General features: G+C 35.1%; 1 pseudogene across 1 annotated transcript; it reads left to right on the top strand.

Moving 5' to 3' along the window:
* The first annotated feature begins 7,393 nt into the window (after nucleotides 1-7,393).
* On the top strand, nucleotides 7,394-23,895 carry LOC149537274 (chaperone protein dnaJ 6-like; annotated as a pseudogene). The gene is made up of 8 exons (XR_016358122.1): nucleotides 7,394-7,678; nucleotides 15,483-15,581; nucleotides 15,715-15,816; nucleotides 15,912-15,971; nucleotides 16,393-16,499; nucleotides 16,632-16,714; nucleotides 22,959-23,049; nucleotides 23,173-23,895. The product of XR_016358122.1 is annotated as a chaperone protein dnaJ 6-like (transcript).
* The last annotated feature ends 2,857 nt before the right edge of the window (nucleotides 23,896-26,752 follow it).

Genomic DNA, 26,752 nt, shown 5'->3' with positions numbered 1-26,752 from the left:
CTAAATGGAAGTTGTGAGAATTTGTAAGTTAAAGAAATGAGGAAACCCCAGTTCCAATTTTTAGAAAGCCAAAATCTCTATATTAAGTAGTAGATAAGAAAAGACAAGAAAAATACAAGCTTATAAAATTTTGGGATCTTAGCCACACATAAAAATTATTGTAGAAGGATCTCATAAATTTGGAGTAGGAGCAGCACATCCTGGAAGAAAACCTGAGTTTTTGTAGAAGTGAAGGCTATTATAGTTGGCTATTAAACCGCTACTATGTATTGCTGCAAAATAGAATGATACGGTGAAAGGTGCATGCCAAGAGTCCTTTTCAAAATTTTCATTTTGTATGTTGTGATACTAATCATGAGCTAGCTTCATCCCATGGGAACTTAGTTATGTTAAAAGGCTTGTATTTATGTTGTTATGGCCTTTAAAGTATAATTAATCTGCTATTTGCTTTTGCAACAATTTTTTGGGTGGCCAAATGATTAAGTACGTGATACTCATAGCAAGCATAATGTATTTAAAACTATTTATTGTTCACATTCATGCAATGATTCATTGCACGCTTGAGGAGGTTTTATTTTTAATGAAAACAAAGCTTTAAGGGCAACCTCAAGTGAAGAAATGGAATAACTCGGATGGTACATATGATTTAGACAGATGAAGAGGACAACACACTCAAAAAGCACTGTTGTTAGATATTCCTAGACCAAAAGTTATGTCATATTTCCTCAATAAAGTTCGTAAGTGGCTACTATACTGACAATAACTTTACAAGAAAAGAACATAAGTTTGCAACAAGGAAACACAATTGATGGAGTGTTCAATCTGAGGTAGCCAAAAGAATCTTCCCATACCATATCTCTCAGACAGCATAGTTAAGGCCTTGTACAACATTAGTCTATTATATCCTCAGTAGAAGCCATTCTTTTTTTATACTGCTAAACCATTTTGGATTTGGAAATCACATACACCTTTTTCTCACCATGAATGAGACTAGAGAGTGACAAGCTGAGAGAGATAAGCCAGAATACCCTTTTGAAACTTATCTTCCATGGACCATATTTTTGTAGATCTTCAGGATATATTAATTTGAAATGGAGAAGCCCCACAAGGTCACTCAAAACCTACCCTTCCACTATAGATCCATTTAGGATATGGGTTCCTTTAGGATCATATGGTATTCATAATGGTCAACGTCATTTCATAGTGCTTTCTATGAAAACTTTTAGAAATTGGAGATACCACCATCGCCCACCTTTGCATATAAAGAATGTCATGAGGGGCAAAGAAAGAACAAGGTTGAGAGTAATGATACCCCTCTTGTGAATCCTATGAATGCTCAAGTAGGGAAAATTGATAAAGCTTATTCTCTTTTAGATTAAGGAAACTCAAGTGAGAACCAGTCTGTTCCTGCCCTAATGGAACATACTAATCATCCTTGTTCTTGTTGAATCTCTTCCAGGTCTAGTTGAGAGAAAATGAGATTTAAGACTCTTTTTTGTGTTAGTTGAAATAATTTTTAGGCTTAATTGGCATATTAGATTCTTATAACATAATTATGTTTATGTTAGCCCTGAGATATGAGTGTGAGCTCAAATTTCCAGAGTTCAAATTGTACATGGACTTTATTTTTTCCACTTTTTGATATCGAAGACCAACTTTTTTTTCCATTTTTTGTAGCACCACCTTGTTGAACCTTCCTATCTTTTGTTTCATTTGAGAGGCCTTACTTTTTTAGATATAAACCCCACTAAGAGAAATCAATGAAGAATTGTGCTTTGGAAAAGAAGAATAAAAAGTAAAAGAAGGTTGTTCTACCATATCTACTACATGATGTTAGTCAATGCTTGCAGAAAATTTATGAGTGTCATAAAAGTTGAAAATGAAAATTTTTATGTAGTAAACACAAGTCAAAATATTTAGGTTTTGGATACCATAAGGTCTCGTAAACAGAGAGAATCTAAAATAATGCAAGGCTATTTAGAAACAAGAATGACTACTTGCTTGTCAAAGATTGAAGGAAAAGAAAAAAACTTCATACTGGTCACAGAGATATTTTTTCGTGGATAAGGCTCAGTAGTATGATAGTTCTCGTAAACATAAAACCTTAAACAAAGAGAATCTAAAATAATACAAGGTTGTTTAGAAACAAGAATGACTACTTGCTTGTCAGAGATTGAAGGAAAAGACAAAAACTTCATACTGGTCACAGATATCTTTTTTGTGTGGATAAGGCTCAACAGTATAATAGTAACTTATTTAAAACACTTTATCTATGCTTTGTTTATGTAAAAAATATATATTTTAAACTATGAACTAGTTATGTAGACAATTTATGTAGGTAATGAGTAAATTTGGATGAATAGATGTAGTTATATTCAGAAATTAATAATAAAAGATGGTCCAAGTACCAGACATGTTGCAGCCACAAAGCCTTTTTACAGAAATACCAAGTACATTAATTCTAAATATCTCAAAAATCTATATAAGTCCATACATACCAGACAAACTAAAATGTCTGATACCCATAAGTATAAAGTGCAATTTATATTAAGTAGAAAGTGCAAATAAATGTTCATGTTTTCTAGAACAACTAAGTTCGAGAGTTGTAGTCTTCCCACATCCTTTGGGCTATTTCATCTTGAAATTTCCCCCAGTCATCTCTATCTCGCTGGTTCATCCCATAAGTCTCAAGAACTGGTACGTTAACCCCAACACGATCATCATCATCCTCTTCAATTTTCACTTATGATGGAATACTATCCTCCATCGTAATGAAGTTGTGTGATATGCCACATGCTGAAACAATCTTTGTCTGGGTCTTGATATTATATGATGTCGCATGCTTAAGGATAGGGAAGCGTTGGCTGAAGATACCAAATGTGCGCTCTATCACATTGCTAAGAGAGGAGTGTCAATGGTTAAATAACTCTTGAGGACTGTTGATGGGGTTTGCTCTACAAAACTCTTTTAGGTGGTAACGCGTACATTGGTATAAAGCAAGAAATCCAGGTACATTTGGATACCCGACATCAACCAAACAAAAATTTCCTATGCAAATATAAATAAAGTTATAGTCAACATATAGCATAAGGTTTTCATTTAATATAATCAATATATAACCATATAAAAATACAAATTAATATACAAGGGGGAACCACAAGGGGATCCGCTCTAGAGAGAGTCGAAGCAAGCACTTGACTATCTGTAATAGACCCTTCCCAACCAACAAGAAAGTACTGAAACTTATGGTCAAATGAACAAACACCCAAAACATTCTGTGACAAGTTGCCTTTTTTATCTCAATATTTGTCTTGGATGTCCACATCAACCGTAACTGGCATATGGGTTCCATCAATTGCGCCAATACAATCTTACAATAAGCAATATTTTTATCAAATACATATTAAACTATTTAAGTTTGTAGTGATGAAATACATGGAACTACTATATTTACCTTGAAGAACGAATAAAAACAATCCTTCCTAGCTATTTTTGGAAGAGTGGTTGCAATAGGGAGTAAAAGATTCTCATTACGCAACCCTAAGAGAACCTTCAAGACCTTGTGGAAGTGTCGACTCACTGTCTCCCCAAAATGATCAAAGTTATGACCAATCTTACGATTCCTTAGATTGTGGCCAATGGTATGGAGGAACATAACAAGTTATTCTTCTAATGTTAAATTTGGCATATCTTCAATTCTCCCTTTTTGCCTTAGAATTGTGGCCAAGCAAAAGAAGGCTACTCTACTCATGCATATTTGGTCATGGCAATCAGTATTATTTGAATGGATAATGCGCTTATAAAAAGGATGTAAAGGTCTTCTTCACTTACATCTTTGAGTTCTAGCTTCTTTAGAAGATGCTACTATGATTACGACAAGGCTAGCAAGCAAAACAACGAGTAGGTGCATGACCTTGATCTTCTTAACAATGGATTTCTATATCATCAATAAGATCCATCGAATGACCTACAACCACATAATGGATTAAATGTTTGGTGTGCTCATATAACAATATATAAGTATATAAAATGTAGGGCAAGCATTAATCGCATGGCCTTGTATAGACATACTAAACATAGATATTTATAACAGCATACTGCATAATATATATCAAAACATAGATGTTGATATAGTCAACATTATGATCCATTAAAAATAACCTCAAATTCTGTAAGGAAAACAATATTTTCATTTTTGAATTAATTTCAACAGATCGCAATATTGTTCTACACCATTACTGTTATATTTCAAGGTCACTCGTTACTGTTCTACATCATTCTTCCTATTGGTCTTCAACCAAATAAAAAAAAGCCTCTAATCATGGATTTCATCCATAAAGATGACACTAAAAATAAACATAAATTGCATTCTACAACTTTCATTTATTCACGTAACAATATTTACTAGCCTGAATCACATTTGCTATGAATCTCAGATATTATCTTGTCCAAAGATTGTTCAGTGAACTGGTACAAGAAAAAAAATGTGCTGGAAAATAGGTTGAAAGAAAGTTAGCACAATGTTCAAGAAGGAAAATGTTAAGAATAGTTGTCCAGAAGCCACTGCCAGAAAAACTCATACACCATATTTTGTCACCACAAAACTCTATACTTCATCCCTAAAATATCTTTCACCATTTTTTGTATCCAACCTTATGCAGGTCAAAATTTACAATTCCCAGCTTCAAGCTTCTAATAATCTGAATGGTGTAAACAATCAATAGCCTGATAATTTTATACAATGGACCTTGTAGGCAAGACCACCTTTGTCAAGAGAAAACTGACTATGAGAATTAGAGAAGAAATATGAATATAAGATAAATAATAAAATCTTACATCTGACACTTGAATATTTTATTATTACAATTAAAGAATTTGAACAACTGATATGTTATGAGCACCAGTGAAACTTTATTGTTATTTAACCACATCTTCTAAGGTTGTTGGCACATGTAAGAGACATATGTTCTCTAACATTTTTTTGGGTAACATGAAGGCCATGACAATTATTTAATACTAATGAGGTTGTTAGAAAGAATAATAACAAAGATTACTACACTGATATCAATGGAAATTATCAAAAGAGACAATTATTAATATTAAACTCAAGATTTTTTTTTATCTATTTGTATTAATGATAGCTTGTACAAAATATTTATAGGCAAAAGTGTTGTCCATACTCTTCTGGGACTGCTATGTTTATTCACCTTTTTAGAAATGTTGTTGTTGATCTATTATTTCGTCTAAAGCCACTACTTTGTTCTTCATTGTAGTTGTTGCTGTGTTTCAACTCTAATATGTTCAAATGAATTTCTTTTGAATGTTGCTCTAGCAGTACAATGAGGAAACATGGTAGCAAACTTACATGGTATAATTACCCCCAACCAAGCTTAACAACAATCCTCCTATGCACACAAAAAGTCAACAGAACCCTAGCATATCTTGAACGCCATATATGCTCTTAAGAACACAGTACCTAAAGCCTTATTAGCCCTTTATTCTTATTTAAAAAATAACTTAGAAACATAAATCAACTTTAAATTGTGACCTTATTACAAAACCCACAAGAAAACGAAACCAAAAAAAGAGGAAATCTAAGCATACTACCATTGGAAAGAGATGTATAAAACAAATCTAGTACAAATAAATATGATCTTGCATTCAAAAAACCTCGGCTCCATTAGTACACGTAAAATCTCTCATTCTCTCAAATTCAAGTAAATACAAGGGGAAAATTAGTACTTTGTGAAAAATAAATAGTGATTTAACATATTCCATACCCTAGTAGTATACAGTAGTTCCAAAACCTAAAATCCCCTGAACATGTAATGACTTGTCATGTTTGTGCCCTTACAATGTTAGGGCATAGAAGAAAATTGATTTACTCGGTTTCAATTGGGTAGGTGAGAACATAGGAAGTCGAAATCGAGGATCAGGGTAGGGCATTTTTTCTCCGTTAAACAATTGACAGGGTAAATCCCCAAAGTAGCTGAGAAGTTTTGAATGATAACTTATATGCCAAGATACAGAGAATGAAAATATTTCTGGCAAAGTGCAATAAAAGGAAGATTATGGAACCCTAAATTGTGAATATAAAAAAATCTCGCATTCACATGATGTGTGACAATTATCTCGCTTTAGAATACTGTCTCGAGATAATTGCTCAGGCGTCATTTTAGATTTAGCAAACAACAGCCTGGATCTCGTGCAACACCCTGAATTTGACTGCTACATCCTTAGGAACCCTAACAACCAAAAAGCCCATTTCACGTGACCTCCTACCTAACAATGACATTAGAAGTCAACTTCATGCACTACTTAGAAGTTATTATCACTGTGAGCTTTTACTTTGATTTAAGTAATATTATAAATGTTGTCATCAGATAATTTACAATAAATTATGGGTAGACTTAAAAGAGACCTCACAAACTAGTAAACCTGCAGATCCAAAAAGATTAGTAAAATTTTATATACTCACATCATTCAGACATCTGGATCTCACTAATTCTCACTCTCTTCCCAAAATTGATGAATCAGACATTAATCATACCTAGACTAACCTTTGATGCGTGGCAAATGCTATCGATGCAATTCTGACTTCTTCTGCAGTTGCTTAGGAAATCCCAATCTCCTTTCATAAATCCTGCGAAATTGACACAAACATCAAAGAAAGATCTTACAAGACAACATTACTTGAAGAGAAGAAGCTCAGAGAGAGAGAGAATCACATTTGAGAATCACGGTGGAGCCCTTGCAGATGAACCACCGTTGAAAAAACCCTGCCAAAATGCACATTAGTATGATAATATGTGCTTGCTCATGGACCCTGCCCCTATGCGCTCGCTCACGAACCCGAAAATTTATAAAATTTGGGATAATAGGATTGAGAATAGGAATGGCCTATTCTAATAACACATTTTTTTTGGCATAGACTTATGCTCATTTTAGGGGTCAAATTGGAATATGAAACCCTATTCTCTATTTTGATTTGGTCAACCAAATAGAAAATAGAAAACATATTCCAAAATGTCTATTCCTATTCCAGCAACCAAACGGGCCCCGTTTGGTTGCTGGAATAGAGTGGAATAGGAAGAGAAAATTAGAATATGTTCTATATTCGCTGTTTGGTACGCTCAATCAGAATTGGGAATAGGAAGACATATTCCAATTTTGCCCCCAAAATGAGCGTATGTCTATGCCAAAAAATAGATGGAATTAGAATAGCCATTCATATTCCCAATCTATTTTTTTATTAAAAAAATAGAATTTAATTCCAGTCCTATTCCATTTTTCTCTTCTAATTTTCAATTCCTATGCCAGCAACCAAACGGGCCCTAATAAATTTTATAAACCCTAACTTTTTAAGGAATCCAAAACCCCTCTTGATTTGGTTGGAGGCAAAAACAAAATTGAAAAGAGAAGAGTTCCTGCTGGAGGCAAAACAAGTCTCGGAAGGGCGGGAAGAGTTGCTATGCATTTAGTATTTAAAGAGAGCCATCTAAGGAGTTCTGGTTAAATTACCATCGGTATTTGCACATTTTGCAGCGCGCTTTGAATTCACAGAATGGCAAAGTCAAAGAAGAGTAATAAACAGCAAAGTGCGGCCTCAGAGGAGGGAGGAAGCGGCTCACACCCTGAAAACATCTCCAACGATACTACACAGGGCAGCCTTTATGAGGTTAGATTCCTATGTATATCGAATCGCTGCTAGTTTTAAAATTTTCGGTTTTGACAGTATGCGTTCCTTCTCTGGGCAGTTGTACTGGGTTGTGTTGATTTTCTTGATTTCTGCTGGTGAGGGATAGAGATAAAATAGGTACCCTTCCCTATGATGAGCCCAAGTTTAAAAGATCGGTGCACAGAGAATCTCCATAGGGGTTCCATCCTGTCTGATTTTAATGCAGTACCAGTGATCTCAGAATTAAGCCTTTCGGCACCTTAAGTAACAAGAAAGTGTCTTTTAAAAGTGCCCTAACTACCTAGCGTTTTGTCCTGGTCAACTAAGAACTCTCGTCTGGAAAATGACTTCAAATTTATTATCTATTGTGTTTTGAAATTGTGATCAGTCTTGAGAAACAATCTAGTTTCGCCTTTCGTTATCTAACAATTGGTTTGCTCTTCCTGCTTTTGAGCCTTCTCTAAATGAGAATGTAACTGGGCTCTGTTGTAGCTCATGGCTTTTAACTATTGACCACTTCAACTAATACAGGCATATCAAAAGGCTGGGGTCTGGTGGTGATTGCATTTGTACTTATTAGTGGATCATCGTAGTTGAGTGCAGTGAAATCGAATATATGAGCTGATGTTGTCTGGAAGTCTCGGGCATCTAAATGGTTTTTTCTCTTATTTTATTGAGCTATTTCTTTTCTTGTTCCAATCAGTAAAAGTCCAAACCCAACAAATTATATTACTAATAATGGAAATGAAAATGTACATATTTAAAGGAAGACCAGTCCGGTTCACGATGTTCTGTAAACCAAGCTGAGCCTCAAAAAGCGTACAAACATAGTACTACCTGAATATCTTCAGGTATGGAAACCAGTCTAAACATCCAAATATTTTAAAAGTCTACTAAATAATTTCAGAAAACCATAACCGTGGCCTTGATAAGATCTCCTAACTGTCAAAATTCATACCAAAAATCCCCAAGATAGTTTTGAAACAAAATAAGGGCTATCCTTCTATAAAATTACTAAGAGTTCTGCCTAAAATTAGCTCTTAACAACAGGGAATAATCAAATCGCTGCTTATTTGTGAAGAAGAAACTCCTCATCTCTTGAAGAAGGCCCTGCAAGGTTGTCTTTGAGACCCAGAGTTGCTTCGTTACCTTATTCTCTTTCTTTTCTCTTCTAGAAAACTGCTGTCAACAAAATAACTCTTATGATGCAGGCTCTAGCGAATCTTCCAAGGGTATAGAGGATTCATCCAATACTTCATTCATCAATTCATCCCCCTCATCTGAGAATTTCTTTTTCTCGACTTATCCATTTTATTTTCCTCATAATGTCCAAGCTTTTTCTTTTCTAGGTCTTTCTCATTCACTGCTGGAACAGAAACACACCCTTCCTCAATTAGGATAAGTTTTCCACCAATCAATCCCTGAAGCTGCCTTATGCCCTAACCAATTTTAAAGAAATTCTATGTTTCTTGCTATGGTTGGTTTTCATTCTTCAAAAACCCTTTTACCCCTCATAGACAGAGTCAGCCTCTTCACTAGTTCCACTCAAGTAGAACATTCTAATCCAGGACCATTATGAGTTGTATAATCCACTGGGACTTTCGACTTTAAGGCTATTGTCCACATGTCCTACTGCCATCATGAAATCTCCTAACAGATTCTTTTTAAAGACCCCACGGCACATCTATAAAGCTTCTAGCTTGGACATCCTCATAACCAAGAACATAGAAATAAAAACTGCTAGAATGCCACTATTAACCCTAAACCTATTGTCTGTTTGCATACACGCATCCTCTACAATGATTTTCATGGCTCTCAAAGCGAAATCATCAAGATCATTCACTGTCTTGCTTCATCGCTCTTGGATGATCTCACCCAAAAAAGCCAACTATCTTAACCTCTTTTTTGTTTTGAGATGAAGAGCTGGTTCCATTGCTTGAAATCTGTAATGCTTTTTCAAGAAAACCTGCTAATGAGAGTTTTAGAATCAGAACCATCTTTGTGAATTGTATGAGATTAACCACCTATTTGAATGATTGTGCATTGCGTCATTTTTAATGTTACTCTATTTTGAGTGGCATCTGTGAGATGAATGCTTCATAAGCCTTTACAATAAAATCTGTCCTTTTATTGATTGCCCCACTAAAAGCCATATAAAGTCTAGTTTTTCCATACAAAACAATATAAAGTGACTCAACTGTTCAACTTTTAAAAATAGTCCCTTATCATCATACTTTTTGTATAGTCTGCTGTCCTCATCAACTGTTCTTTTTGTCTAGTCAACTGTCCACCTCTTTTAAACTATTTCACTTTCTAACATAATTCACATCTCCCCCTTTTTTCTATTGACTGGATACCTTCCATTCACTGAAGCAGTCAACATCTAAATCCCACATCACCAAAGAGGCCACACACACACATATATATAAACATCCCAAACTCTGAGAAGAAATTCTATGTGAATTTCAAATCAAGGACAGTATCTGCCATAACTTTCCTTTGTACATTCCTCCCATGTCCTCGAGGACTCCCTGACTGTATCCTTATTTTACTTCTCTGCTATATATTCCTCTCTATCCGTTGTAGACTTCCTAAACTATATCCTTTACTGAAGCTACGCTGTTAGGCTTGAATGGTAGAACACTATAACCACATTGCTTATTAGGGGCCTTTCTTCCCTAACAAATCAAGTGTATCTTCAGGATCTCATAGGAAGGTTCTTCCCTTTCCCTGTTCTCTAGTAAGAAGTAATTTTAGTTTGAGCAGGTTCTTCTCCATTCAATTTCCTAAGCTGAGATACAGGTTTCCTACACTTCTTCCTCGAGTTAAAACCACAGTCTGATCTATCTTTTGCTGATGTTGATTGCTGTAAACCCAATGTTTGTTATTAACTGAAACTCCTAATGGCTTGAATGGTGCAGCACTATTACCAACGTTGCTTATTAGGGACCATTCTTCTCCTAATGAACCATGTGTGTCTTCAAGATCTCTTAGGAAGGTTCATCTCCTTTCCTGTTTTCCAGTAAGAAGTAATTTTAGTTTGATCAAGTTTCTCTCCATTCAGTTTCCTAAGTGGAGACATTAATTTCCTACCCTTCTTCCTAGAGTTAAATTCAGTGTGGCAAATAAAAACTGCTAGAATGCCACTATTAACCCTAAACCTATTGTCTGTTTGCATACACTCATCCTCTACAATGATTTTCATGGCTCTCAAAGCGAAATCATCAAGATCATTCACTGTCTTGCTTCATTGCTCTTGGATGATCTCACCCAAAAAAGCCGACTGTCTTAACCTCTTTTTTGTTTTGAGATGAAGAGCTGGCTCCATTGCTTGAAATCTGTAATGCTTTTTCAAGAAAACCTACTAATGAGAGTTTTAGAATCAGAACCATCTTTGTGAATTGTATGAGATTAACCACCTATTTGAATGATTGTGCATTGCGTCATTTTTAATGTTACTTTATTTTGAGTGGCATCTGTGAGATGAATGCTTCATAAGCCTTTACAATAAAATCTGTCCTTTTATTGATTGCCCCACTAAAAGCCATATAAAGTCTAGTTTTTCCATACAAAACAATATAAAGTGACTCAACTGTTCAACTTTTAAAAATAGTCCCTTATCATCATACTTTTTGTATAGTCTGCTGTCCTCATCAACTGTTCTTTTTGTCTAGTCAACTGTCCACCTCTTTTAAATTATTTCACTTTCTAACATAATTCCCATCTCCCCCCTTCTTCTGTTGACTGGATACCTTCCATTCACTGAAGCAGTCAACATCTAAATCCCACATCACCAAAGAGGCCACACACACACACATATATAAACATCCCAAATTCTGAGAAGAAATTCTATGTGAATTTCAAATCGAGGATAGTATCTGCCATAACTTTCCTTTGTACATTCCTCCCATGTCCTCGAGGACTCCCTGACTGTATCCTTATTTTATTTCTCTGCTATATATTCCTCTCTATCCGTTGTAGACTTCCTAAACTATATCCTTTACTGAAGCTGCGCTGTTAGGCTTGAATGGTAGAACACTATAACCACATTGCTCATTAGGGGCCTTTCTTCCCTAACAAATCAAGTGTATCTTCAGGATCTCATAGGAAGGTTCTTCCCTTTCCTTGTTCTCTAGTAAGAAGTAATTTTAGTTTGAGCAGGTTCTTCTCCATTCAATTTCCTAAGCTGAGATACAGGTTTCCTACACTTCTTCCTCGAGTTAAAACCACAGTCTGATCTATCTTTTGCTGATGTTGATTGCCGTAAGCCCAATGTTTGTTATTATCTGAAACTCCTAATGGCTTGAATGGTGCAGCACTATTACCAGCGTTGCTTATTAGGGACCATTCTTCTCCTAATGAACCATGTGTGTCTTCAAGATCTCTTAGGAAGGTTCATCTCCTTTCCTGTTTTCCAGTAAGAAGTAATTTTAGTTTGATCAAGTTTCTCTCCATTCAGTTTCCTAAGTGGAGACATTAATTTCCTACCCTTCTTCCTAGAGTTAAATTCAGTGTGGCTTATCTTTTTCAGATGCTGACAGCAATAAGCCGATGTTTGTTTCTTATTATTTGAAACTGCTAGCGGCTCCTTGTTAATTGGATTCTTCCATCTAGGCTCTATTTCCTCCTTTTTTTCAGCTGTTACCGACCTATCCATATCCAAATTCCTTTTTATGAAGGAATGCTTTATATTTAATTCGGAATTCCTCAGTATACTCTTTTGTAGGATTTGTGTCCATACAAATCATTTGCTGCCTCTAGCTTTAAAGGTAAATATCATAGTAACATGGAGACATTTCACCCCTCCCACCCTCAACCCACCCATTTTGCCCCACGTCCTGGAGATGGGAATGGACCTGGGACTTGCGGACTGTTTCTCCTGTACCCAGCAGTGCGACCAGATTTCTTGGCCAAGGGTGGGTGGATGTTCCAGTGTTGATTATTTGTTGAACTATTAATGTTCAATGTTCCACATTCCAATTCAATGCAGTGTTCAAGTATTTACTCTTTTACATCTTTGTATCTTATATTGCAAAACATCTTTTCATAACTAGCATACTAAGTACCATATGTATAGTATATATGAATCCCCTGTCCCCTTGCCATCCCCAAGTTAAGGCCCCTTTGTCCCCCCATCCAAGAAACTTGCCCCCCCCTCTCCCCTAGGTGGTGTAACTATGCTAAATATCCACCATTGTCATCATTCTCCAACTCAATCTCAAGTCCTAATGGAAGGGTTTGCCTTTCTACCTCTATCCTCAATACTCCATATAACATATCCTTCTTTTTCTTATTTAACTCTTTTTTCTACTTCTATCTGATTGCAGAAGTCCTCCTAATGCCTGAAATATTTTAACTGGCTTCCCCATATTCATGGGATTTACAGACTCTTCCATAGATGAAGTTGCATAGCTCTCCTTGTTATGTTATAAAATTCTTGCAGAACTTCATTTCCCAAATCTCCTTTAGAGGATCTACTCCATTTTCTCTGTCTGATTCCCTCATAAAATAATCTTTTTTTTACTTGATGCTGGCAGTGACCTGGATCCTTTAAGAATTTTTTTAATCATCTTGCGAAAAGATATAAATCCTAGGTTGCGAATATTGTCTGATATCTGGTGGCTGGTATGTAAGGCTTGTTGCAGAATGTTGTTTTTAGCTATGTCTTGAATTTGACTGTCATTAAATCCTTTGGCAGTTCAAAATGGATAAACTCAATATCACATCAGATAGTACAATGGCGAATACTTGTATGAGCTGCCTGTTTAGTTTGTTTAGATTGAATGCATGTGTTTTCTCAACTTTCAAAAAGGTTGAAACTCAAAAGTATGTCATTGAGATCAAAATCTCAGCAGCATCATAGATATGCCTGTTGGAAAACTTAAAAACTGTTCTTGTTCATTTTTTTGATTTTGTGAGAACTGCTATGGTTAGGATGTTATATTTTCTACATGTTATGTTTGGAATGCTATACCTTCTGCCTGTTGTGGTTGGAACATTATATTTCCTGCCTGTTAAATAGCTCTGAAAAATGATTTGTCTTATGCTTGATTGTTAGATGTATATGGTGTTGATATGTATGTATAAAATGTGAAAGCTTGCCAATTATAATTTACCTATATAAGCTCTGTATTCCAGAGTTTTTTCTGGTTGTGGAAGGGGATAATTGAGGAAATGTGAGATAGTGAGCTGCCTCTAGCCGAAAAAGTTTTAAGCACTTCTCTTGGGCTATTCTGAAAATATGGTTTCAATTGAAAAATTGTCATCTTTGTGACAATTGCAAAGACACAATATATATGATGTCTGGACTCTGATTTAAAAATTTATAATGATTCTTGGGGCTGTTATACCTTCTGCTTGTTGCAGTTGGAACATTGTATTTTCTGCCTGTTAAATAGCTTTGAAAAATGATTTGTTTTTTGCTTGAATGGTTAATGTATGGTATTGATACTTTTTAATTTTTATTTATAAAACGTGGAAACTTGCCAATTAGAATTTATCCATATGAGATTTGTATTCTAGAGTTTTTCTGGTTGTGTAAGGAGCTAATTGAGGAAATGTGAGATTGTGGCTTGCCTCTGACTGAAAGGTTTAGACCAATTTTTTTGTGCTGTTCATAAGCATGAATTCAATTGAAGATTTGTCATCTATTTAACAATTGCGAAGTCACAGATCACAATACATGGTGTCTGAACTCTGATTGAAAAATTTACTGTTCTTCTTGGGGCTGTTTGGAAACATTATGCTCAATTTTTTTTTTTTTTTGATATGCGTCTGAGAAGTTGTCTCAGATGATTGGTGGATAATATACAGTTTTTTGGAAGTTAAAAGATGCTTTTTGATAGTTAGAACACAAACCCAGTGCATAAGAAGCCAAACTGATTGTTAATGTAATTACTTCATACACTGTTGCTTAGCTATTACTGTTTTTTTTTGGAGGATTGGTTTGGATATATTTTGAAGCTTGATCTGTTCCCAGTTATTTCCAACATCTCAGAAACTTGATGAAAAATACTGGGGAGGGGTGACAAAACTTGTTTTTCAAACATCCTTGGTAATTAAAATTCTTAGAATGTTTCTGGATTCAATTCTGTTACTATTTTTGCATGCTCTCTATCTTTCTTCATCCTGATAATAGATCACAGAGTATGATCTGAAATGTTGATGCAAAAATAGTAACACAATTGAATTCAGAAATATTCTAAGTATTCTATGGATTGTGCAAATCTGCTCTCTACAATCAAAATTCTGTTAAATGGATGAGAAGTGAATTAGTTAGGGATAGTTAGCATAGGAAACTTACTTCAGTCTCAGATATACAATCGTTTTCAGGAATTGAGCCAGCTTATGATGATTTGAATGTTGGAAAGGATATATATGTGTATATTTGTTGAAAATATCTGTCTGTATAGTTTTCCAATATATTGTTGAGAAAGAGTTTTTGCTTCATTCAGGGCTTTTGATATGTGTGGTAGCCTATTCAAATAAGTTGCCACCTTCTGTTTTTTCTGTAATTGATAGTTGTTAACTGACATGTCAATATGGCTGTGACACCTGACCTTTTTAATCACTGTACAGTTTGGGTAAGCATTACTTGTGTTCTGGTTCAATGTTTTTATTTGTGTGAAATGTTTGGTTTTAGGGTCCCTTTCTTGGCAAAGTTAATGTATCTTTTTGGACTACTGCTGATTGTTTTAGAATTATGTTATGTTTGCAAACATTTTATTATGCTTTGCTCATTCCACTTGAAAAAGTGGCATGTCTTTTTCTGTTTTTGAATGATTGCATTCGCTGGGGGTGGCAGGTTCTTGGAGTGGACAGGATTGCATCTCAACAGGAAATTAAAAAGGCTTACCACAGGTTGGCATTACAGCTGCATCCTGACAAAAATCAAAATGATGAGGTATGTGTGGATTTTTCCATTTATACTTAAAAGGAAACTTCGAGGAAATACAGAACTTACAATAAAGAGAATACTCTTTCATCATTTATATATGTTTGGTGGACTATCATTGATCTCGATTTTGGAATTGTAGAATGCCAATGAGAAGTTCCAGAAATTGCAAAAAGTCATGTCAATACTTGGAAATCCAGAGAAGAGAAAACTATATGATGAGACTGGTTGTGTTGATGACCAGGTAAATTGTTGTCTGATGTGGTCTATTTTTATGTCTTGGATTTGGTGCACCTATTTTCTATGAGGGTTATGTTCGATTGCTATTCAAATTTTCAGGATCTTGCTGGGGATGCAATTCATAATCTATGCAATTTTCTCAGGACCTTGTACAAAGAGGTGACTAATGCCAGTCATATGCTGATTTATGAAATTTAGAATTTAGATACTAGGCATATTTAAATTATAAACAATGCATATGGTGCAGCCATAGGTTTGAAAAATTCTATTTGTTTTGAAGGTCAAAAATATGTAAATGTCCATATAAAAAATGAGAAATAAAAATAATATACTTTCTCTAGGATTAATAAAGTCTAGCTTGAATCAGACATTTTTCTGGTCTAAAAACTCCTGGCCCAGTTGGAAATGAACTGAAGTTGTCCAGATTTAATGACATTGATTGTAGCTAAATCTTGTCTTTAAAACTGTACTCGTAGTTTCTCTGATGTGAATTTTCTAGGCTGTGATACTGTAGGGTGTTTATGTGGTGTTTTTTAATTTTATTTTTATGACAAGCATGAGCTTTTGTGATCTGTTTTAGGTCACTGAGCAAGATATTTTAGACTTTGAAGCAAAATATAGAGGGTCGGAGGAGGAAAAAAAAGATCTTCTAGATCTCTATACAGAGTTCAAAGGCAAAATGAATAGGTATTAGCTTTGAGCCCCTACATTTCTTTATGGATGAATTTGAAATATATTGTAATCCCATTGAACATGATTTTCTATTAAGAAAGATGTACATGATTTGGAAAGTGACTGATTAAGGGACATACTCTGTAGAGTCTTTGATTGCCTGATGTGTTGTGAACCAAAGTTGGATAACCACCGCTTCAAGGATGTAATTGATGCAGCAATAGAAGCAGGTGTGTTTTCCTTTTCACTCTCTGAATGTTGCTTTTTAAGAACTGATTGCATATTGTCATGCTACAAACATTTCCAGTATTATTAAAAAATATTCTTTTGTAATTTTTTTAAACATTCTCTAGCATTTTAATTTGTTTTAAGTAAGAGCATTGGTATTGGTGCAAGATTGTTTTTTTCCTGTGAAAGGAAATCTGTTTTGATACTTGAACTTTATGTTTTTAAAATTGTTTCAGTAGTTTGTATCTTGATTTGCTAAAGCAAAGAAAATCTGTTTTAGGATTCTAAATAATTTTGTGGATTAGGTTTTCTTTATAATTTGCCTCAAATATAATGTTGTGGAATTGGCACTAGGGGATGTTGATATTGTGTTGCCATGATTTATTTGAGCACACCTATGAGATTGACATAGAAGAAAACAACCATGAAGAGGTAAAGGCTCAAATCATATGATTAATGTGGAAATGAGGTTGTGAAGTTGATTTTTCTGGTTTGGTGTGTCATGCAGCATGGTTGTAAAAAATTGACATTCAATCTTGTGATTGATCTACATAGGCAAGGTGTTTTTTGTAGTTATGTAGGCACTCAATTCCAAGTGCAGTTTAAAGAGCTTTTTTTTTGATAATTTATGAGGGGAGAGAGAGAGAGAGAGAGAGAGAGAGAGAGAGAGATCCTAATAAGTTTTTTAATAGAAACTTAATAGAAAGAAATTAGGGATAGGGGTAGAGAGGGTGATTAGGGTATATATAGAGAGAAAGAGGTGACTTCAAGGATGCTGCTTTGGTGTGTAACAATCAAATTTTTAACTTTTTACATGTCTAGGTGGATGCTCTTTACATCGTGTAGTTTTCTTTGTAAGTAACTTCTTTAAAACTCTAAATGTGCCATGAGAGGTGGTTTGTATCAAGTTACCACTCATTGTCAGAGATGACAAGGAAGCAATTGTTAACATGAGGAATTCCTTCACAAGGAAGATATTGCACAACCTACCTCTATGTACATTATTTGTGCATTTGACTTTCTAATGAGCCACACCATTTGCTTTTATGGATGCCTTGGTGTGCAACTTCGTTGGGTGGTTAGGACACAACACACTTCAATAGCACTAATGAACTTGAATAAGTGCATTGAAAGTTATATTTTAGGCACTTGTTTGAAACAAATTTGTAGAAGAGAGGGTTGAAGAGCCATCTTTTTGTTTGTGAGCCATGAATAATGGGCCTCAATGCAAAAATGCTTGGGGAAAGAACATTCTAGCTGCCTATGTACCAATAATTGATTTGATTAGGATCTAGGACTATTACAAAGGAATGCTTTAGATAATTACATAAAGTTAATTCAAAGCATTATTTAGTGAATTAACATAAATTAAATGCTTAAATAAACAAAACATAATAAGGTAATGATTGAAAGAAAGAGAGAAGAGAGAAGACAAAACACAATTGATAACAGAGTTTGTTTGTGGGTTGGACTACATCTTTGGGTCCTGCTCTAATAGAGAGACTAATTCGATTAGCTCTAGAATCAATTACAAGTGTTTTGATATATTTCCCTTCAAGCACAATTGCAACATTAATCTACAATGTGCGAGAATAATCATCAAGTCTCCCAAGTCATAATCTCCTTCTCATCACCTTGATGGTTTTCCAAAGGACTAATGCCTCTTTTTATACATAAAATTAACCATAATTAGGCTAAACCCCTGAAACTATAAAATCACTATTTAAAACACCTAATCTCGTCCATATCCCTTTTACAAATTACAACTAATTGTCCACTGCGCAATTTTGGGGGTTTGTTTTAACCCATGTCCTTATTAACTAAGATAGGCGGAATAGGTGATAGTTTAAATAAAATATAGTTAGCATGTTTATCAAATTCTTTAAATAGCATAGCGCTTTTATATTATATTTTTGGAGGTCGGTGGTTAAAGGTTCCATCCCTGTTGGCCTCTATTCTCCATTTGATGGCTTTTTTTAGTTAAAAATGAATTCCCTCCATAAAATAGTAAATGACATGTGTGGTGTAGTGGTTAAGGAGGATGGTTTAGATTTGGAGGTTGGGGAGTTCGAATCTCCTCAACTTATTCTTGCTACTTGATTCCCAATGTGTCATGTCACCATACTTATTGTAATGGTGATGTCATCAATATGCCATCAAAATCTATATTTTTGCTTGAACTTCAAATTGCCATAACTTCTACATTTGGTCTCCGTTTTTGATGAAACAAACATTTGGAAAGCTTTCGACGAGTTCTTCAATTTGAAATCCATTGTTGACCACTTTTTAGATGATTATTTTTTCACCATTTTATGACCTTTGTTCTTGATTTAACCAAACTTTGACTGGCCATAACTTGGTCATTTGGATTTTGATTTTGACTGTTCAAGTTGTATTGGAGTCATAATTTTGAACACTTCATAACAATGTTGATTCTTGGAGCTTTGGGGACATATCAATTTCAATTGATTTTTATCCCCCAGATTAAGCCTCCCCATTGAAGAGCTTTCAGACCTCTGAAAGTTTGATCACTTAGAAAGTAGGTGAGGGTATGGTTCCCTCACTTAACCAATCTCCATCTATCTTGCCTTGCTTGGATGCATCCCCTTCAATCCCACTGGAAGGTATTCAATGGGTCCTCTTCGTGATATCTTGACATTCTTGTCAAGGATGACATCTTTTGGCAATTTTGACATGTAATTTGGTGAAAGATCATCAATAGATGGAACTTGAATGTTTGTGTCTTTATCCAAGATCTTTGTAGGTTCATACAAAGTGAAATTGCATGTATAGAGAAAGATTAAGGCAAAAGGCATTGGTATTGATCTTTTCTAAGATCTCAAAAGGACCATAATGGAATAGGCTTGAGCTTCTTTCCTTCACCTTGCATTCTTTCCTTTTTGATATGTAACCAAACTCAATTACCAACTTGGAAATGGTGATTGATGTGATGCTTATCATGGCGAGCCTTGTATTTTGCTTGGCTTTGTTCCAAGTGTGCTTCTGTTGCTTGATGGATTGCTTGGACCTTCTGGATGAACATCAAAGCCTTTTCTACATCATGACGTCCATCTACAACATTGTCCTTCCCAAAAGCAAAATCCATTGGTGTCTTAGGCAAGTAATCGAAGCAAGTCTCAAAAGGAGACCTCTTTGTAGAAGAGTGTGTTGCATGATTGTAAGCATGTTGCACATAATGATGACTTTCATCCCACAACTCAAGGTGCTTACTGCAATAACCTTTGAGTTGATGAACAACTGTCTTGTTGACTACCTCTGTTTGTTTGTCAGTCTGTGGATGAAAGGTTGTACTCTTCTTCAGCTCGGTGTCCATGAGTCCCCACAAAGATGACCAAAATTCCCCCAAGAATTGAGAATCTTGATTTGAGACAATAGAAGTAGGTAACCCAAAATGAAACCATACAAATTGAGAGTACAAATGAGCTATTAGTTCAATAGTGACTTATTGTTTACAAGGCATTAAAATACACATTTTGCTGAACCAATCAACTACTACATACAAATAATCATGACCCTTCTTGGACATAGGTAAACCCGCCACAAAGTCCATGGACACACTTTCTCATGGACGAGATGGTATAGGTAAAGGTGTGTACAAACCTAATTTTGGTTTACTAGTTGCACACATTACATCCTTTTATATACTTTGATTATTTTTGGCATACGGGGCCAATAACAATATTTTTGCAATTGAGCCAATGTCTTACTTCAAAATGTCTTGCAATCAAAGAGGTATGTGCTTCTCGGATTACATGTGCTTGTTCATCTTTCTTTCTCTTCTACATGTTTACCTTGGATTAAAGTTGCATAGATATCCTTGAAGTTCTCATCATTACCATATTGTTCTTGAAAAATTTCATGAACCATAGAACTATTTTGAAGGATTATCAAAGCATTCTTAATAGGTCTAGAGAGCATATCTGCTACTTCGTTATGGGCACCCTTCTTATACTTATTTACCAAATGAAACTGTTGTAGAAAATCCATCCACCTAAAGTGCCTACTTTGTTGCAACTTAGATTGTGAGTGCAAATATTGCAATGGTTGGTGATTAGTGTGGATTATAGTTTCTTTCCCCATTAAGTGGTAATTAATGTGGATTCTCCATTTGGTTGCTTTTTTCAATAAAAAATGAGTTCCCTCCATAAAATAGTAAATGACATGTGTGGTGTATCGGTTAAGGAGGATGGTTTAGATTTGGAGGTTGGGGAGTTGGAATCTCCTCAACTTATTTTTGCTACTCAATTCCCAATGTGCCATGTCCCCATGTTGATTTTAATGGTGATGTCATCAGTCATTAGAATCCATATTTTTGCCTGAACTTCAAATTGCCATAACTTCTACATTTGGTCTTTGTTTTTTGATGAAATGAATGTCATTGGAAAGCTCTTGATGAGTTCTTCAATTTGAAATCCATTGTTGACCACTTTTGAGATGATTAATTTTCACCTTTTTATGGCCTTTGTTCCTAGTTTGACCAAACTTTGATTGGCCATAACTTGGTCGTTTGGACTCTTATTTTGATCGTTCAAGTTGCATTGGAGTCATAATTTGAACACTTTGTAACGATGTTGATTCTTGGAGCATTGGGGATATTTCAATTTCCACTGATTTTATCCCTCGAAACAATAATGGCTCACCTCTTACCCACCTAACACCCCAATTACTAATCTACAAACATCTACTATGTTTTCCAAATCCATATAATCTTGAACTTTATGATCCCACCTTAATTTTGCTACATTGATCACTTCCCCATCATTCAATAGAGTCTCCATTGATTCCTTTCCCTCCGAATAATCTCCCCAAAAGCCTGCCTTCCTCCCATCCCCAATTTGTTGCAAAACATGATTAGTGATGATTGATTGGCAACCAACAATAGAATTCCAAAGAGCTGAACCTCTGGGGGGTCAACAGTCTTCAAAATGCTATCCCTCCATCCTTCCCCTAAATATTTCTTATTTAGATTTTGAGCCCATCTTTAATTCGGTTTACTATACATCTCCCACACAAGCTTAGCTCCTAGAGGTTCATTCATCATTTTCCAATTTTTGATCCATGCACCCCCACTATATCTTGGCTTACTAATTTTATCCCAAGCCAACAATGATACTTTATCATTGTCATAAACTTTTGTCAATAGACCCTTGGTCTATCTATGCAGTTGAAAGGTTCTTAAAGAGCCCACTAGGGATCAAGTCTTGTTGAATGCTTGGCTCCAACATTGAAAAGGGATGAGGTTGAGATTTTGCTCTTGGTGAATTTTGCGGAATGGATATCCCTTAGTCCTTGGCTCTCAACTGTAAGGTTTGTGCTCCCTTATTGGGTTGCTACAAATATTTTGTGGAGGACCTCCATAAAAAAACAAAAGCTACTAAAATATTCCAAAAATGCACCAATAGTTTGCCCACTTGCGCATTTGTAGTTAACAAGTAGATATTTAATTAGAGTTGTGTAACTTTTTTGGTCACCATGTGCATAGTTATTTAGGCATTGTGAATAAATATTGGTAGAAACATTTATTAGAAGAATATGTATTGGAGCAATTGTGTAAATTTTGTGGTGGTTGTAATGCATGGTTATTGGGGTGTTTATGAAAGATATTGGGTGACACCTCCAAATGACCACTTTTGGACCTTTGTGCACATAACAACTTGTCTTGGAGTTGTTATAACTATGCAAAATATGGTAATGGCTTTAAGCTCTTAAATCGAATGGGAAGAAACCTTTTTTTTTTGGTAAGAATTTGATGTATTATTTAGGGGCTTAGGGTGTGCAGAGTGAGGATTGACAACTGTTGAGTCCTTTCCCCTAGATAACCAAAATCATGTAAATCAAGTTCAAGTAAAGAGCAATCCAAACACCAACACATAACTGATGCATAACCAATATAAGGTGGGAAGAGATGGTTGTTTTAATAAGTCACCAGCTACACTCCTTGGAGACTTGTTTATCACTTGTCATTAATTGTAGCAAGTCATTATATGAAATGATATGCATCCATCATTTAATGAAGTGACCAAATTCTCAATTTCTTACTTTATCATTGACTAGATTGTAATATGATTCCAAATTTTGGGCAATATTGTAGCAACTATATTACACTTTGTCATCTTTGTGCAAAGTATGTTTTAATATATTGGAATCTTTAATTGAAGATATTTATGTTTTAGTTGATTTAGCTTGTAATTGAATATTCATTTATGTGATTAATAAGCTTTTCAGGACAAGTGAAGGAATGGAAATCATATCGCCAATGGGGTGCAGAAGTGGAGAAAACACAGGCACCCCACAGCCCTCTCAAACGTCCACCCAGGTATTCTTTGATTTTTTTAATACTATACTTTCTTTATAGATATAGGTAGTCAAGAGGTTTGTGTTATCAACAGTTGTGCATTGCTTCTTGATCCCAATTAATGAGTGGCAATGTTTATGCAAGGAAAAGGAAGGGAGCTGCTGAATCAGACCTCATGGCACTCATATCCCAACGGCAAACTGATAGGAAACAGAGAATGGATTCAATGTTTTCATCACTTGTAGCAAAATATGGAGGTTCTAGTGACCAACCTGAGGAGCCAACAGAAGAAGAATTTGAAGCTACGCGTCAAAAGATGGATACTCAGAAGCTGCCTAAGAACAAATCAAAGCGCAAGCAAACTAAAGCCATATGAAGATCTTAGCTCTGAGGACAAATTTATTATGTCTATTGGTACTAATAGAATGTGTTAAAGAGCATTAGATTATTGACAAATATTTTCCTTTAATTGTAGAAATCCAAAGTTGCCATCTTGTTCATTTTATTTTCTTTGCAGGCTTTAGTGTTGTTTCCCTTTCACCTGACATGCTTCATCCCTCTGTTTCTGGATGATGTCATTGAAGTTTTAGATGTGAAGGCAGTTTGCAATAGCTCAAATTTGTGTGCATTTGCAGATGTAAAAGTGTGTATAGAGACATCTTGCTTTGAGCTATGGATGCAGCTTCTGCTCTATTATATATTATTGCTGATGGCCATATTTTTTAATCCTATGAGATGGACTACTGTAATAGTACTGAGAATGTGCCTATCATCATGGCCATGATATTATGAGATATAATATTGTAATGTAGTATGTCTATGCTATTACTAATCCCATGTCTTCAACCTGAAAGGTCGTTTCATTAAGATCTTGTTTGCTTGTCACATTGTTTTATTTATGCATACCTAAATGATCATTTGATAAATACAACACTTTCTTACATTTCTTAAATTACCTTTCAAGTTGGCAATTCAGATTCTTTTCTTATCGAGACAAAATACATAGAACTTTAAAAGGGGTTATTTCAATTTATAACTGTTTCTCTTATTCCATAGATCCAAGTATCCCATTTTCTTCCTGTCTTGCTGACATGAGTTCATATAGGCTTCCAAGCATCTCTGGTCTAAAACTGCAATAAAGAATGTTCTATAAGGGCCTTGACTCAAGTCTATAAAAGCATGACACAAATGAAAATTGCTCTCTTGGCTGTAAGGGTTGGAAGTTTGCACTACACAATGCTGATTGGTGTAACAGGAGTGCCAAAATATCTAATTATGAGAAACTTTATAGGGTCCTTCCCAAGTGGAATATCCTTTAAGTGAGAATATCATTTAGATAGGCCTCAAATATTAGCTTGGGGATGGCTATAGGATTTGGTTTTGGGAGGATATATGGTTGGTGTATGAACCACTAGCACTACATCTAGCCTTTAGATTTTTTTGGTTAGCTCTATGATGTTTTCTAGATTTTGGGTTGCATACTAATTATCCCCTTTGAAATCATAGAAGAATATCTTACAGTGCTGTCTCAACCAGCCCCACATGTTGTAGAAGGCGATGGAGTTGCAAAAGTTGTTAAAGCAAGCTAAAGTCCAAATTCTAAAAGGGATCATAAGTGTATTTCGAGCAAGAACCCAAGGGTGACTTTTTGGTCAAATCAACATACCATGTGCTTTAAAGAAAGGCAACCTTGTAGGTTTTTGGCAAATATCTCAGTTGCTTCCCAAAATTAGCTTTTTTTTTGGATTGTAATGTAACAAAAATATCCGACATATTGTTCCATTGTAAATATGCTCAAGTTTTATGGAGTACAGTGTTGAAAAGCTTTATATTATTAGATCATGTTGTGATGTAATCACACATGGCCCCAGTGCAAAAGGGGACTTTTTTGTGTTTAGTTTTTGTCTTAGGTCATATTGTGAAGTTTATGAGTTCATTCTTTAGTTTTGGAGTATCATCAAATAGTACAAGGAAGAAAGCATGACCAGAAGCACATTCCAATGCCACAAAGGCAACCATAAGGGACAAAGGCAACCATAAGGGCCAAGGAATGAAGATTGACATTGCTTGAGGTCAATTTTGACAATGTTTATTTTTTAGGAAAAGTTGCTTTGTCTAATTTTTGCATCTCTAGAATTTTGTATTTTGGCACTTGGGCGCTGATGTAGATTTTTTTTTCTTTTCTTTTGATTAGTGAAAGGCTTTGGGCCAAAATATTGTACATATGTATCTTTGAATAAATTGATAAATTTGTAGTTTGCCTTTGTTTGCTTGATGAAATTAAAGTTTTCAAATGTGCTTTTTCCAGCTCTTGTAACATAATTGGGTTTTGACTAAGATTTGTTGCTAGTATTTTTAAAGAAACTAGCTATTTTAATGATTTAATTCCAACTCAAGCTATTAATATTTCTTTAGTAAGATTAATATTCGAATCCATCTTCTATTTGAAAGTGGTGAACTTAAACATCTATTGTAATGGATAAAAAACAAACCAACCTATAAACTTAGTCCTTTCCAAGATGAACAATAAAATAGCGTGAATATTTAATAAAATTCTCAAGTATCTTCTATTAATTTCATTAGTAAAATTCTATATTAATCCTAATTCAAAATGGAGAGAAAATACTTTCCTAAAACAAAAACAAATAAACATGAAATTCTCCTTGAGATGGTAATGACATGCTAACTTCCTAGCTAATTCTTGTTAAGAAATCTTCATACTCTTGTCTACAACATAATCAATTATAAAAATTGAGGTTTGAGGAACATAGGTTGTTGATCTATCCAGCCAGACAGATGACAATGTTGAACAAGTGACAATTGAATAGAAGAGAATAAGGACTTGAACGTGACCATACCTAATTGATCTTGGGACTCATTGAATCCCCCGAGTTATTACATCATTTATCTTATCCGTCTTATAGGATATAATAACGAAGGGGAATGCATCCGTAACCCAAGGATTGTGGGAGAATCGAGAATATACTTTTCGATTAGAATAAGATAAGATTCAGATCGATTATCAAACCATTAGAGCAAACAAAACCATAACCAGAAGAGAGAACAAAAAGCGTAAAGAGGAAAGACAAAAGAAAACAGGGAGGCTATACTAAACTAATATACCACATTCAGTGCTGACCTAACCAGTGAAGAAGCAAAGAACAAGGGAAAAGAAGATACATAATCACGCAAATATACATGATAAGGATGGTATGATCTGGGAAGGAGAAAGTGGGGAAAAATCAAACCGCAAACTGGGCGTCTCGATGATCTCAAATTTGTGAAAGGAGGAAAGTAGGGGGGAATATAAACGATTCTACTATCAAACCAAAACCTAATGTGAATAGGAGGAAAGTAGGGGAGAATATAAAGAATCATGCTCAACTAAGACTCGAGAGGGATAAGCTATATGTTGAAAAATGTCCAAGTTGGTGGGAGGAGAGAAAATTACAATGCTAGGCATCGATTGTACATGCTATAGGAGTAAATAAAATAACTAAATGCAATAGGTTTAACAAGGACACTGGTGGTTAGCATAAGCAATAAGAACAAGAGTTGCAGGGCAGTCAAGTTACTGCCAAAGATAAAAGATTATAGTGTTGATTGTTAAGGGGCTTGTCTGATGGTTAAGTATCTGTGTGGTTCTTGAAGTTCCAATCTTTTTCAGCAATATGATTAAAGTATGAAGTGGAGTTGGATAGTGTGTTTAAGTTTCAAAGTGCAC

Source organism: Cupressus sempervirens, chromosome 10 (genome assembly GCF_028749045.1).
Source record: "Cupressus sempervirens isolate cs-2001-9-10 chromosome 10, ASM2874904v1, whole genome shotgun sequence".
Classification (NCBI taxonomy): Eukaryota; Viridiplantae; Streptophyta; class Pinopsida; order Cupressales; family Cupressaceae; genus Cupressus; species Cupressus sempervirens.
Note: the sequence above shows the minus strand (reverse complement) of the source record. Positions and strands in the feature narration are given on the sequence as shown.